The sequence below is a fragment of the Octopus bimaculoides genome, chromosome 23 (assembly GCF_001194135.2).
Source record: "Octopus bimaculoides isolate UCB-OBI-ISO-001 chromosome 23, ASM119413v2, whole genome shotgun sequence".
Lineage (NCBI taxonomy): Eukaryota > Metazoa > Mollusca > Cephalopoda > Octopoda > Octopodidae > Octopus > Octopus bimaculoides.
The window spans coordinates 3,395,598-3,402,346 of NC_069003.1; the positions used below are offsets into that span (position 1 = coordinate 3,395,598).

General features: G+C 35.8%; 1 protein-coding gene across 2 annotated transcripts in view; it reads left to right on the forward strand.

The window, feature by feature from the left end:
* LOC106877689 (galactoside alpha-(1,2)-fucosyltransferase 2) overlaps positions 1–5,635 on the forward strand; it is a 31,755-nt gene extending 26,120 nt beyond the window's left edge. The window contains exon 2 of one of the 2 annotated variants that reach the window (XM_014926636.2): positions 117–5,635. The gene's annotated coding sequence lies outside the window, so the exon portion shown is untranslated. The remainder of the gene's footprint in view (positions 1–116) is intronic. The other variant, XM_052976068.1, reaches the window with a different exon arrangement.
* Positions 5,636–6,749: the final 1,114 nt, after the last annotated feature.

The following is a 6,749-nucleotide window of genomic DNA, read 5'->3' on the forward strand; positions in this document are numbered from 1 at the left end:
AACTCAGAACATGAAGACAGACGAAATATCGCTAAGCATTTCGCCCGGCGTGCCAACGTTTCTGCCAGTTCACTTTAAAGCAAAAGCGAATGTTTTTTTTTCTTTATTTTTCGCAGGAGGCTTGTCATAGAGGGGACAAACAAGGACAGACAAAGGGACTAAGTCGATTACATCGACCTCAGCGCATAACTGGTACTTATTTAATCGACCCCGAAAGGATGAAATGCAAAGTCGACCTCGGCGGAATTTGAACTCAGAAGGCAACGGCAGACGAAGTGCTAACCTTTCTGCCAGCTCGCCACCTTAAAGCAAAAGCGAATTTTAACAACACCGAGCGAACAAACAAATTAGATTTTACGAAGGCAGAAACAACAATCACAGAACTTAAAATGTAAAAAAAGGAATAGCAGTAAGCGTTTTTATTCGACTTTTAGTGGTTAGAGCGTTGGACTCACAATCATGAGGTAGTGAGTTCGATTCCCGGACCGGGCTGCATGTTGTCTTCTTGCGCAAGACACTTTATTTCACGTTGCTCCACTTCACTTATCTGTAGAAATGATTTGCGACGTCGTAGGTGCCAAGCTGTTTCGGCCCCTTTGCTTTTCTCTTTGGATGAACACCGGTGGCGTGAGGAGGAGTGGCCGGTATGCATAGGTCTTCCATAAACAACTTCGTTCGGACTTGTGCCTTGCAGGAGATCTTTCTAGGTGCAATCCGATCATGATTTATGACCGCCTCGGTCATAAATCACGATGGTAGTGGTGGTGGTGGGTCATTTCGGTATTTATACTGACCATAAGATGTGTATGGTTACCTCATTGATGTTTTAGTCAGTGTGTTAGACTGACGTACTTCCAGCATCTAGATAGACCTGTCATATATCATGCGTCACCGAAACAAAAGACTTCCTGAAATTGATGCATGTCGCATGGTAGGGTCCTTACATTTACGTTGGCTTCATCTTGCGCAATTTACTTAACGGTGTAATTAGTTGATTGCTCTTCAGGACATCGATATACACTTCTGACTACACAATTTACATTTTTCTTTTCCCTCTTCGGCATATGTTAAAGGAAACAGTTAGATCGCAAGTTTCACTACAGTTTATAGATTCATGACAGACAAATGATTGGGTACTGCCAGGTTATGGTTAGTTTCAAAGTCATTTTAAGGATTTACAGGCCTTTTTCTACCCAAGATCATTACTCACAGCTGCACGCCTCCATACAGGCTCCTGATCAGAACTATTCAAGAGAGCAGTTATCGAATTCTTCAGTATGTTCAGCAACATTTTCTAAGTAGTGGTTGTTGTCACATCAATGCCAAAACATTTTCATTTTTTAAATCTCTATACAGCAATCTGTAAATCAGATAGTGTAATGTTTGAAAAGATCCCTTTTTAAATATATTTCCCCCTAAATTCTATTGTTACTACATTTTCCTCTTCAGCCAGTTATTTATTATTATTACATTTTTTTCTTTTCGTGCTATTTAGATCCTCGATCAAAAAATGTTTTTTCCGAAATGTATTTAACGTTAATTTAGTTCTTATCTTATCAAATTCTATGTTATTAACACTTATTGATCTATAAATTTTTGCGCATTGCTTTCAGCAGCGCAGTTTTAAGAGTACCATAAAACCTGAATGTTCCAGCGTTTCAATGTATTATGTAAGCGGTTAATTTTCGGTTAAGCATTCGAGTGTTTGTAACAAAGCATTATCCTTGTCCATATTGTGTTTATTCGACACACAGTACGTATATTTGCTAATGTTACTAGAATGGTTGTATATTGTCGTTTGCGTTATTTTACTTGGTTCACTGCGTAAAACCACTATTATATAATTCAATTTCCTTTTCCACTTGTCCATTCCATAATGGTACCGTCCCTCTGTATTTTGTAAAGATGCATTATTTATTTAATCCCGTACAGTCCATTGTTGTGAATATCCAAGCGTAAAGGAAATAATTTAATTGGATAATAGAACTCGGGTATCATAACGTTGTGATTTGTTATTTTCAATTTGTTTACAACTGATAACGTCTATTAATCTATGTTGGTCTTCAAGAGAGGATCCATTAAACATATGACTTGAATTCATGGGAGCCACTTCAGCTTGTACAAAGCATTTTAGCAAACTGTTGACACACATGTCACTGCCTTCAGTTTGGCTTGGTTGCAATAGAATGTTGTTGAAATCTCGCTGCATCTGAAGTGGGAACTTAAAGCATACACGGAATGTAATAATGTCTATACTATAAACATTACTGTTTCTATGTATATCCATAAAAATAATGTTATTACCACAATTATTATTATTATTAGTAGTAGTAGTAGTAGTAGTAGTAGTAGTAGTAATGGTAGTAGTAGTAGTTGTATATATTGGTTTCTGCTTATAGAAGTTGACTCCTATGCTCACTAAGAGACCTAAAGGGACAAGTTTGAAGTTCCAGTTGGTATTGAGTCGAGGGAGGTTAATAAATGCTATGATTTGGAATTTTTACGAAGTTTTGTTCTAAAAAATTATTATTGTTATTATTATTATTATTATTATTAGAAAAGAAAAATAGAAACGATTATTATTATTATTATCATTATTATTGAATGATAGAGCAGTGCATGCCATCAAAGTGACACTGGGGTAAAATATACGAAGCCCACTATAGCCATCACGACCACCCGCTGGATAAGGGTACACCAGGCACATGCACCACAGCCATATGTGCGTGGCAAGGTGATCTCATATCAAGATAAACAGTGCATGACCTTGCAGATAGGGTCCAGTTAAAATTTTCTTCAGGTCAAGTAGCCCATCCCGTTCAAATGGTCCTTAAATAAGGGTTGTTTAAGGATGGTGAACAAATCACCTATGTTTCCAAAAGTGAATTATTCAAACCCCAAAAGAATTTCTCCCAACACATGGCTATGATGCCCCTTCATTTCTTTTGCACGTGATCAGAGATGCACATATTGTCAGCGACCAAGGGACACGCTCAACTGGTTAATGTCCGTCGTTATGTTCTGAGTTCAAATGCCACCGAGGTCGTCTTTTCCTTCCATCTATTCGGGGTCGATAAATTAAGTTCTAATGAAACACCAGTCCCCTCCCTCAAAATTTCAGACCATGTGTCTATAGTAGAAAGGATTACTCTGATCATCATCATCATCATTATTATTATTATTATTATTATTATTGTTGTTGTTGTTGTTGTTGCTGTTGTTGCCTTTGCACAGCTTCTAACGCTGGAGATGTACTACAGTTTCAGCTGTTCACTATGATTCAGCATAGTGTGTTTTCTTTCTCAATTAAGACTATCTCTGGCTTCCTATTCTCTATCTCATTATCATTATCATTATCATTATTATTGCACCAGCAAATGCATTGTAGCAGTGATTTTTAACACCCTCGATTTTCAAGTTAGCCGGAGTATGTTCTCCATTCATATACATTTTGATATTGACTTCGTGGTTCGATATTCTATTCTACGACATCTATTACTGCGAATATTTATTTCTAATAGCGAAGCATTGACCACTTGTAGTCCGAGCAATTATCTTCTCTTAAATATAGCTTCGAACAGCGTTTATATTGTCCACCTTGTCCTTGTCTCTTTGTCACTCGATAATTTTGCTGCTGTGTTCTTCATTTAATCACTGTGTTTCTTCAGGGGAAATGGTTATCGTTTGCAAGGATAATCATCGCCAGAAATGCTTCGGGGATTATTATTTATGATTGCATTCGACTCAGAAATAATTCGGCATCCAATATATTATGTAAAATGTTCATTTTGAAGTATCTCGTTAAATTTTCAATTTGAAGCTGTGACAACGACATCGAACAGGCAGGAAGATTTCCCTATTGCGGCACCTTTTGTGTGTATTGTGTGTTGTATTTTGTCCTTTTTATATTGTCCTCCGTGTCTTGAGCAATTATGGTCAGTAAAAGAAATTACCATTATTATTATTATTATTATTATTATTATTATTATTATTATTATTATGATTTTGACTTTTGCTTTGTATTTGTAAAATTAACTCCAAGTCTAACCCAGAGACCTCAAGAGACAACAAATTAGAAGTTCATGTTGGTGTTATGCCTAGGGTATCATATATTTGGTTTTGCCCCAAATATCTATCTGTCCATCTATTTTTCTATCTATCTACCTATCTCTCTCTCTATCTATCTATCTATCTATCCATTTCTCTATCTATTCATCTATTTCTGTGTGTGTGTTATATATTATATATTATATATGTATATACATACACATATACATATATATGTATGAATATACGCATGTACGTGTGTGTCTGTCTTTTTGTCTGTTTGTCCCACCTCCCCTGCATGACAATCGGTATTACATTGTTTCCGTCCCTGTAAATCAGCAATTCGGCAAAGGAAACCGATAAAATAAGTACAAGGCTTAAAAAAAAAAAGAACTGGAATCGATTTCTTCGACTGAAAATTCTTAAAGACGGTGCTCCAGCGCAGACGCAGTGTAATCACTACAACAAGTAAAAGATACATCCGGGAGCTAATGATACATCTGGTAAATGAACAGCAGGTAAGTATCCTCTACACAAGTGTAAAAATTAACGAAATGATAAACTAGAGCGTATCATCAGATATAGCAGAAACAACAACAAGCCACAGCATAAGTAACAGCAACACAATTTGGAAGCTAATTCCACTGTTTACGAAACACATTTGATTGCAGTCGCAGAGACATACACAGTGTAAGCAACTGAAATCACATTTTCCTATCTTGTAGAAGCAGATCAGGATGACAGAGACTCTAAGGGATATCGAGTTACGTCATAGGATTGGCCCTTGCCAAGTAGTTGTAATACTTTCAGACCGCTTTGGAAAACTGAGTTTGAGTGAAACTAGAAAAGGATGATGGTAACTAGCCAGAAAGAGGAAGTAAAACGAGACAAAAAAATAATATTAATTAAAAAAAAAAAGACAAGAAAAAGACAGTAGTTCCTCTGGAAGTGGTTGCCCACATCGAAGTGTTTAGAATTCATGAACGCATCTGTTGGAAGAGGGATCCAGAGAAAGATGCTGAATGAGTCGAAATAGAATGCAATTGAAAACAAAGCAGATTTAGAAGTTTTGGAAAATTAATAGAAGACAAAAACGACAGAGTTGGTAAAAAAAACAAAAACAAATATAATCACGTTCGCATATAAAGGCAGCAACACCAGACATCACAGGTGTGTGAGTCTTCAAGCTTCATATCCCGTAGATGCACATAAACATTAAACGTTCAAAGACAAATCGGGAAGAATGTATTTGCATCAAAGCAAACAGAATTGTAATGTGTCTAAATCCTGCCGAAATGATGGCTTACACTCCATTGTGGGTGGTTTGCTTTCATTGTAATTGGTTTTGTGAACTAAAATTTTAACCAGACCTCATAGGTTCTATTTCGTTTCAGCCCAATCCCATTTGACAGAAATGCATCAAAACAGGTTTTGCAAACATCTTTTTGTATGATAATTTGCATTGCATGGTTTTGTTCTTTTCAATAATGAAGAAATCTTTTTTATCATTTACGTTTTGTAATCATTTCTATTGTATACAGCAAAATGTACCCTTGTGGCAAATAAAAGATTTGTTTTATTATTATTATTATTATTATTATTATTATTATTATCATTATTATTATCATCATCATCATCATTATTATTATAATTTCCTGCAGAGATTTAAGATATTTTAATAAGTAAAATGGCAGGAAATTCTTCTGATTCTGGATCATTTTTAGCTAGGAATCTTCTGGAATTCATTACACCGAGAATGACTCACACACAGAAAGATATAAAGTCTGTTATTTTTAAACATAATTAAAAATATTGTTTGTTTTTTTTTTATATCCTAATCAAGATGGTTCTCTTTAGAGAAACGCCCAAAGATAAATTGGAAATAACTCTAACTAAACAGAGAACAAACAAAATTCGCGCAATTACTCAACAAGACTCATGCATAGTAGAAGAATACTTTGACATTTAAACAGCTTAAATAGTCATTTGAAATATTTCCGTCGGTGTGATTAACGCAACAACAAAATACACACACATTTTGGCGAACGAATTAATTAGGCAAACTTATTGGCGAAAGTTGTTTTGAGAAATACAAGAAAGGATAGCAGAAAAGATCAAAATAAGTGACCACTAGGTGTTCATGGCAGAATGTTTGACCAAGGTGGACCTATCTTTGCCTGAGTTGTTAATTTAAGAACGAACAAGGAGGAAATTGACATATACACGCATTTCTAAAACTAAATTTTTTTTTTCTGCTTTACCCGTAATAATTAATATAATAACATTGGCCAGGAACTGGTGCTACATCTTCGTACCTCCTCTATCTGTGATGGCAGAGTTACGTCACCTTATGATTGGTTTTCCGACACGATAAGAAGACGAGAAAGTAGGCCTAGATGGTGTATTATGTACGTGCTGCAATGCGTGATACGACGCAACGCGTGTGTCAGGGAATAGAATATTGGTTATAACGTCATATAGCTGACATAGTACAAACAGGCGGTAAATATCAAAGTGATAATAATCGACATAGAATAAGCCGGGTGTTTGCTTGGATATCCCAATTCTTTTGATTCCAAAAGATAACAGCGCTGAGCTGTAGGAATGAAAAGAAATTAAACTGGGAAAGCAGGGCAGAAATTCCAGCTCCTACACGTACGCTAATAAAGATTTGAATGTGAGAGTCTGTAAAAAGGAATAGT